This window comes from Psammomys obesus, unplaced genomic scaffold (genome assembly GCF_907164565.1).
Source record: "Psammomys obesus unplaced genomic scaffold, mPsaObe1.curated_primary_1811, whole genome shotgun sequence".
Classification (NCBI taxonomy): Eukaryota; Metazoa; Chordata; class Mammalia; order Rodentia; family Muridae; genus Psammomys; species Psammomys obesus.
The window spans coordinates 4,163,424-4,172,724 of NW_026596069.1; the positions used below are offsets into that span (position 1 = coordinate 4,163,424).

Consider the following 9,301-nt stretch of genomic DNA (forward strand, 5'->3'; position numbering starts at 1 on the left):
GGAAGGAAGGAAGGAAGGAAGGAAGGAAGGAAGGAAGGAAGGAAGGATGGATGATGGAAAAGAGTTAATTCAGAATTAAAGCACTCATGAATGTGCAAGAATGAAATTAGGTCTGTGTATCTCTCACCCTGCACAAAAAATTAATTCCAATAAATCAAAGACCTTAATGATATAGCTAAAACACTTCAAGATATTGCTATGTAAGGGCTTTCTGAAAAGGTCTCCAATAGCACAGAAAGTAACTCAAAAAGTTATCAAATGCAGTTAGAAAACATTAAAAAAAAAACTTCTGCAAAGCAAAGTGAATAATCACCAAAGTGGGGGGGAAAGTCTGCAGTATGGAGAAAGTCTCTGCCCCACTGGACAGGGATCTAATATCTAGAATATATGAAGAACTGTAACAATTAAACACTAAAAAATATAGACATACATATCATCCAATCAATAAATGAGCTAATTAGATGAACAGATAGCTCTCTAAAGAAGATATGCAAACAACCATTAAATATATGAAAGTATTCAGCATCCTTAGCCAAATGCAAATTAAAACTACTTTGACATTCCATTTCACCCTAGTCAGAAAAACTATCATCCAAAAAGAGAGAAGGTGGGAACTAACAACCAAGATAGCAAGGATGTGTGGGTTGAGAGCAACCCTTACATACTGCTAATGGGAATGTAAACTTGTGTAGCCACTGTGGAAATTAATATAAGGTTTCTCAGGAAACCCAAAATAGAACCAATTAACCCAGCTACATCATAGACCTGAAAAACTCAGTATCATTTATTTTTCTATTGCCAGGATAAACACCAGGACCAGGGCAACTTTCAAAGGAAAACTGTATATGGGTTTATGGTTCCAGAGGTGAGAAAGCATGGCAGAAGCAGCATGCATGACAACCAGAGCAAGAAACAGAGAGTTCACTCATCAATCACAAGCACAAAGCAGAGAGAACAAACTCAAAGCAGGACAAGGCCTGAAGCTCTCAAAGCTCACATCCAATCACACACTTCCTTCAGCAAAGTGCCCCCCAAGCAGCACCACCAATTAGACACTAACCATTCGAATCCTCAAGACTAAGAGGGACATTTCTCATTATAATCACCACATTCCCTTCTCTGCCCACAACAGTCTCGTGGCCATATCATAATCCAAAATGCACTTAGTCCAACTTCAAAAAAGCTTGTAATTTTTCACAGTCTGTGATCCCTGATGTTGGTTCTCAATGTGACTGAATCTGAAATCAACTAAAACCCAGGCAGCTGGGGCACACCTGTGAGGAAAGGGATTTTCTTGATTGGATCATTTGAGGTAGGAAGAGCCACTCTAAATCGTAACCACATAAAAGGATGTGGGAAAAGGAAGCATTTGCTTTGTGCCAGCTTGCCCTTGCTCTGTCTAACAAACTCATCCATCATGATCTGAGGCATTCTTTTGCTGGGTTAGACCCTATTTCTTCCAGATTCCACCACAGACTGAAGATTAGGAACTCCCTAGGAATCCCTAAGACTCCAGCACCAGATGAAAACTGCTGAGACATACAATCTCCTGAACCTCCATTCTTGCCTTTCCAAAGGGAGGCTACCATTCCTGAACTACCCAGACCACAACCTATAAGCCACTCTAACAAATCCCTTTATATGCATATGTATATATATATATTCGCTTTTTTCATTCTATCAGTTCTGTTTGTTTACAGAACCCTGACTAATGCACAGTCTTAACACTGTTTAAAAACTCAAAGTCTAAAGTCTCTTCTGAGACTCAAGGCCAGAGGTTCTCCACCTCTCATTTTTATTTCCCTTAGACTATTTTTCCTAAAATGAATGCCATCAGCCCTAATCATATTAATAGAGTTTCACTGTTCATCAGATAGACATGATTTGTGTCAGTTTATTCATTAGGTTCCTACAGTTGCCTACTTTTCAAGGCCCTGGGAGACACACTCAACAAGCTTACTACATTCTCAGCAAATGAATGGTAAGGCCTACTACTTTGGTAAAGCAAACAGAGAGGCAGTGTGTGAAATCAGGGATGCTGGAGCCAGACAGTCTTAATCTAAACCCTAGTTCTACAAGAGATTCTAAACATAGGCAAACTACCTATAATCCCAGAGATTCAGGCCCCTCATCTGAAGTCTGGATACAGCAATAGCGGCTAGCTCACTGAGATAGTTAGTGTCAGGATTAACTGAATTATGTTACTGAAAGTAGTCCTTACACAGTACCTAAACAGAAACTTATGCTTTAAGTCAGCTAAATAAAATCAAATAAATTGCACAAGAGAAAAAGGAAACTCGGGCAGAAAATTAGACAAAAACTACTGTATAACTACAACAATTTTGGGTACTCATGGTCTTTTAAGTAAAAACGAAGACCCTATTGTTTATTTTGTGCTAGATCTGGGGGTACAAAAAAAAAAATCAACAAAACACTACTTCTGTCCTTGAATAGCTAACTTCCCACTAGCATGTTTGTTAGAATGATGGCAGAGGCAGTTGTACACAGAGCGCTAGAGGGGCATTATGTCCAGGGGTGGGGTTGGTTATCTTTAGAAAAAAATCCAAAATTGATGAGTTACACACAGCTTTTAAATTTTATGGTACTATGAATTTCACACAGACAACTATTACTCACATATACGACAGTCAATCTGGCTGGATGGTGGTGGTGCACAGAAAACAGAGGCAGGCAAATCTCTGAATCCAAGGATAGCCTGGTCTACAGAGCAGGTTCCAGGATAGCCAGGGCTACTCTGGCTTCAGAAGATCTGACCAACCTGCACTGTATACACATCTAATTTTTTTTTAGATTTTAGTTATTATTTATACAGTATTCTGTCTGTATGTGTGCCTACATGCCAGAAGAGGGCACCAGATTTTATTACAGATGTTTATGAGCCACCACGTGGATGCTAGGAATTGAACTCAGAACCTTTGAAGAACAGTCAGTGTTTTTAACCTCTAAGCCATCTCTCCAGCCCAAATATATCTAAATTTTAAAATAATAATACAACAACAATCCAAGTAACAACATAAGCAACAAATCAATAGCTATTACAATGCAAATATGTGATTAACCACAAAGAAGAAAATGTCAACCAAGGTTAAAAACAAATACAAAGGATTCAAGACAATTATTTTCAAGTTTCTTCTAAGCATTTATGTACAGGTGTTTAGATACGTAGATATACTACAAAAGCACTTTAAGAATAAAAGTGCTTTTTATTTCTGTATATAAAGACCAACTTGATTTACAAAGATATATGTAAAAAAAAAAATCTTCAAAACTCTTTCATGAGTTAAATAGTATTTTTTAATGACAGAAGGTACTACTTGGAAATCTTACTACAAAATCTTTAAAATAATCATCTGCTATATTTGTTGAAAATATAAATTTAATTTTATATTACATATTTCTTTATATTTGGCTTAATAAAAATGAGGTATAGCTGTAAATGTAATTAATATGCCTCATGATCAGAAGTTCATTCATTATTCACAAATGCTTATTTATGAAATGGTAATATGGAGTATAGTTCAAAACCACAATTTGTTTTGTTTTGTTTTGGGTGGTAGGGCTTAAACCCAGGGTCCTGTGCACGCAAAGCATTTTCCCAACCAGTGAGGTACACACATCACTTCTCCCAACCCACAGCTTACAGTTCTCCAAGCCGGAGTTCCATATTTCTGGATACTCCTGTGCAACAAACATTGACTGGATAAAGTTTACACAAACTTCCTTACTAACTATCTGTTAAAAGGAAAGGCCGCCTTTGCATTCTCCCAGTTCTTCTCAAGCCAACTTTCTTTACCAACTCAGAACAGGTGATAGTTTGAATTCATCACTAAAAATCTTAAAAACCCACAAAACCAGATTTTAATGAACATAGCAGCTGCCCAGGATATTTTACAATTTCCGTGAGCCTGTTTCCATCTATTGACCAACACAAGATTACTACAGTGAATTCACAAGTCAGCTTGACAAGAATGCTACCACACTACAATTTATAAATGAAAAGATAGCTATAAAGGAGCTGATGAGATGGTCAGTGGTTAAGGCTGCTCTACCAGAGGACCTGGGTTCAATTCCCAGCACCCATACAGTAGCTTACAACAATCTGGAACTCCAATTTCAAAAGACTCCAACACCCTGTTCTGGTTTCTTTAGGCACCAAACATGTGATATTGAGATATACAGGCAGGTAAAATGTCCAAACACATAAAATAAAATTTTTAAAGATGACTGGTGACTAGGTTAGAGTCACCAAGGTTCTCACTTACCATGACCCCGGATGTCTTCTTTTTTTTTTTTAAGACTGGACCTCTCTATTTAGCTAGCCTCAAACTCAGAGATCACCTGTCTCTGTCTCCTAAACGCTGGGATTACTGGCATGCACCACCATGCCCCAACAGATATCTTGCTAACTGTAGTAGGAAACAGGTCTTACTATAATTCCCTTAAACACATGATCAAACAGCATCAAGAAGTAAAGGGATGAAGGCCGCATACTTGTTCTTGAACTCTTTAAAACTAGTTTATAATCAACAGCTAGTTTAAGTGGGACAGAGAAAAGAGCTTCTCATTGACTTCACTGGAAGAAGAATTTCTGACAATCAGAATGTGAGTCATTTTCTAAGACAACTGAACCCTTGGTTTCTGTTACTTCACAAGGAGGAGTTGGATAGTGTACAATAGAAGAGATCTGAAAGGGTTAAACATGGTTGGTAAGAACGGCTGTACAAAGCTCTGACAGACCTTTCAGGACAACTGGAGAGACGTAAACACTACGATCTTAGATTACACTGCGGAGGGATTGAAGCTATGGCCTATCAGTTTAAGAGCACCAGCACCAGTGGCCTTGCAGAGGGCTCAGATTTGGATCTCAGCCCCCATATGGTGGCTCACAATTACCTGCAATGTTAGTTCTGGGTGATCTGATGCCCTCCTTTAACTTCCACAGGCACCAGTCATGCACAAGTACACATAGTGTTTTGTTTTGTTTTAATTGTGTTAAAGAAAATGAAAAAAAAAAAAAACAAACAGTACTTTATCCATGCCAAAAAAAAAAAAAAAGTACCCTTGTCTTTAGGCAAAACAAGCAGACACATCAAGGGTGAAGTGTCATAATGTCAACAGCTCAGCTTCAAACAGTTCAACCAAAAACAATATATATTTACAAACAAAGACAGCAAGCTAGCAACAAATGTTGACTGGAGAAGGTCACCATATGGCTGTTTACCATTAACAGATTTTCTTTATGCTTAAACTGATTTCATGATAAAAAGCTGTGGAGAAGGGACCTAGAGAGCTCCAGTTTTCCAAAGCAGGAAAACAAGCAACCTAAAAGCCCAACTGCAAAAAGCATAGCACATTAAACACAGTGCAGCAGCTAACAGAGGTTTGTCCCTTTAGCAGCAATCAACTAGAGTGCAACACTTCACCTAAAACACCACTTAAATGATTCAATTTTAATACGTAATTAAGATAAGCCCTTGACAACTAGTTCTTTCCAAACAGACACACCAAGAGCATGACTAGACGACCTGTCTGAAATAATATCAAATTCAACCTACTTCGACCAATGTCTGTGTATAAGCCATTCACCTGTTAACTCCATAAATGTGACCTCTTCCCTGCACATTATCAAAAAGACAGTCAACTACACGTTTTCTTCAAAGGGTAATAAACCAGTGAAACTTGAGTACTATAATTGAGCATTTGTATTACATGAAACTTTAATTACTCTAAAGGAATTTATCAGCATTTTCTTCTGTAAGAATCTCCAGCTCTGCTTACTAATCAAACAGTACACCATAGTGCTAAAATTAAAATGCCTGTTAACTGATTAGTAGCATTTTGCACAGATTCTTAAATCACAACAAATCACTTTCTGTAATGTTGTACACATTGACTTTTGACATTAAATTCTGAAATACTACATAAAACAATGCAAAGTCACTAAGTATACTGACATTGCCACATAATGAGCAACTGAAATAATCTGTGAATTCCCTATACACATCAACAACATAGTGCAAAAATAAAACATAACCTCAAGAAATATGCAGCTTTAGCAAGTATATTTCTTTTCAATAAGATAGAAAATGGCTTTCTGTACAGTTCTAATACAGTTCTGTACAAAAGGATGCGCAGAGCCATTTCCCACAAGTAATGCCTTTGGAAACTAAAATGACTGGGGATAAGCTGCAACAAAATATATCTCCAACAACCTAAGTCAGAAAGTGTAAATACTATCTAGCTAGGTGTTTCGAACTTACAACCAGGGACAAACGCTCCGGCCAATCCCATTTCCCTAACATATTTCTGCAAGACGGAGGAACGAAGTCCTTACAGAAATATATCTGCACATCTGAACTGAGGGGCTTCCTCGATGGCCACTGGCATGACCTTGGGAAGTTACACCTTCATTTCGCTGATCCTCAATTTTTCATTTTTAATGCTGGTGGCCTGCACACTCGTCCCGCGGGGCTGAGAAGAAGAGACGAGTTGACATACAAGTACAGGGAGCAAAGTGTATGCACGTTGAGAGCCGGCCGACCGCTCCAAGAAGAGGGGAAACAACCTTCCTCCACAGCCTGCCACACAGACAACCCAAAGACAAGCACATTTTTGGCTGAAAGCACGTCGGTCCCAGCTTCCCTTCGATCAGCTGGTTGCAACCCTCTCGTTAGAATAAAATTCCCGCCGAGTACGAGTCTGACAGTTTCCCAGCCCACGTCGCCCCGACCTGGGGGTTCTGAGGTCAGCCCGAGCCCAGCAGGGCTATCCCCGACCTCCCTGCAGCGGAATTCCCGTCCCAGGGCCCAGTCGCACGCTGAACCAAAAGCACTTACCGCCGCTGGGAGGGGATCGCGGAGCCGAGGGCCGAGAGGAGGCCACCGAGCTGGCCCCTCCGCCCCCGCACGGCCTGTCACCGCGCCCCCCAGGAACGGCGCCTCGCGGGGTCCCCGAGGCCCGAAGGGCCGCAGCAGAAACCGGGCCCGGGCCGGCGAGCAGGCCCAATCCGCTTCACATAGGGCAGCGGGCGCGCGGACCGGGGCCTCTCGCCCGCTTCTGGAGAGCTGCAGCCCCGGGGCCCGAGGGGTGTGCTGGGCCGACGAGGAGGAAGCCACGGGCCCGCGTCGCCGGCAGCCGGAGAAGCGGCGGAGCGGAAGCGGCGACTCTGCCACCGATCGTCCGCCGCGGATCGTCTCGGTCGCTGGCCGCCCGACCCGCGAACGCCGCGCCACCCTCGCCGGGCAATGCGGCTGAGGACAACCGGGCCGCCACTACACACAGACCCGTGATGTCTGGCGTAGCTCGGCGGCGCACGTCACGGCGGCTCGCTCGTGCGCGCGCAACCGCCCCCCCCGCCCGCCGGGAGCGGAACCCGGCGCCTCCGCGCGCCCGGCAGAGGCGAGCGAGCAGGCGCCTGCGCGGCGTCCGTTCGGCGCAGCGCGCCGGGCCCCGCCCACTCGAGCCCGGCGCTCCCACCGCGCGACGTTCCCAGGCTTCGGCCCCGGTGCGCGCCCGCGCGCGCGGGACGGAGCCACTGGGCTCTGCGCGTGCGCCCAGGGTCCCGCGTCAGAGACTTGCAGGAAGGGTTTCCCCTGAAGGCGGAGAGCGGCCGAGTGGCGGAGAAGCGGTTGACTGTCTCCCGGTCCTGGCGACCTTCTGCGGCTACAGAGTTCAGAAGTTTTTAAAGGACTTTAGAAATCCCTGTCCTGGCCTAAAACCACCGCCTTGGTCGCAAGCTAAGTTTTAAGCGTACCAGAACGTTATTACTTTTCCAGTTGACGAGAGATGACTTGACATCACATCCCCGGAACAAAAGATCGTGAAATCTCTTTCACCGAAGCCTTCCCTTGCTCCCCTTGGTCCAAGAGATAAGTACAGATTAATCAGTGAGCTGGATGCCTGGAGGCCCTCTGTGAATGTGACCGCACTCTGGGGCTTCACACGACTCAAACCCACAACACACCCTCCCCGCCCCATCTCGCCTCCAATAACCCTTAACAGTTTCCTGTACCATTCTACCTTGGTTATCAGAACAGCCTGATCCCCTTTTCTCTGTGTGGCAGACTACGTTCCCACTCCAGCATTTGACAAGAGATGCTAGCTGACATACAAAGCCCAGGGCTACGAAGAGACCCAAACTGTCACGTAGCTGGCCTGACAACAGGCTCAAGAAAGCAAACCTCAGCGTCTCCTTCCAGGAATTTTCATTATAGGCCCACTGACAGAGATATCGACCGCAAAAGAACAAGGACGTTTACCCCCAACTCTGTAGAGCTTCCATTTGTTTAAAATGTAGGACTTTTCAACTTATATATGCATAAAAGGAAGTCTTTTGTGGACCAGAGAGGTGGCTCATCCGGTAAAGGACACACCAGCCTGACAACCTGAATTCGATCCCAAAATCCATCTAGGATTATTTTACATAAGTGACTTTTCCTCTTAGGTATTAAATCTTGAATGGGATGGTTATTTTACTATATATGATTACAAACTGAGTTCAGGTGTGGTGGCACACTCTTACAGTTCCAGCGTTTGAGAGGCTGAAATGGCAGGATCCTCTGGAGTTGAAGGCCAGCCTATGCTATTTAACAAGTTCAAGCTGGAGCTGAATAATAAGGTCCTTGTACGCACTGTTTTTTTAAAGTCTAGTTTATTTGGGGTTCCTTAAGCCTCAACCTCCCTTCCAACACCCCAGCCCTAGGTAAGAGAGAAAGACAGAAGGGAAAGGAGACATAGACCTCTTTAGACTTGGTTCTGGCTGGCTAGGGTTTTCAGGTTTTGGAGCAATACCAAACTCAGTCATCAGGATAGCTGGCAGTCAAACAATAGCAAATGGCAAACTGAGCAGAATGAGGAAGCAGCCTTCTTCTTCCTCCCTCTGTGAGTCCTCTCCATCAGTCTCCTCCAAGCCCTCACCCCTTCTCTTTCTGGGCTCCTGTATTCTGGGCCCCTCTCTGAATCCTCAGAATTAAGCTCTGTGCAGCTGGCAAAGACCACGAACCAGTCCGAGCCCCATGAGGCAATTATCAGCAGTGGACAAACTAAAAGCAACTCCTTATTCCATACCTGGGATTAAAACAAAAACCTGTTTACATAACATAACTGAGTTTTCAAAGAAACCAAAACTTCCATTACAGATCCTGTCTCAAAAATACAAAAGTTGATGGGACTGGAGAGATGGCTCAGTTGTAAGAGCACTGGACAATGTTGCAAGAGGACCCAGTATCAATTCCTAGTATTCACATGGTGGCTCACAATCATCAGTAACTCCAGTCCTATG

At 43.5% G+C, this 9,301-nt stretch overlaps 1 protein-coding gene across 1 annotated transcript in view; it reads right to left on the bottom strand.

Moving 5' to 3' along the window:
• Map3k2 (mitogen-activated protein kinase kinase kinase 2) overlaps nt 1–7,323 on the bottom strand; it is an 81,606-nt gene extending 74,283 nt beyond the window's left edge. Inside the window, exon 1 of the mRNA XM_055625485.1 lies at nt 6,858–7,323. The gene's annotated coding sequence lies outside the window, so the exon portion shown is untranslated. The remainder of the gene's footprint in view (nt 1–6,857) is intronic.
• Between the last annotated feature and the right edge of the window lie 1,978 nt (nt 7,324–9,301).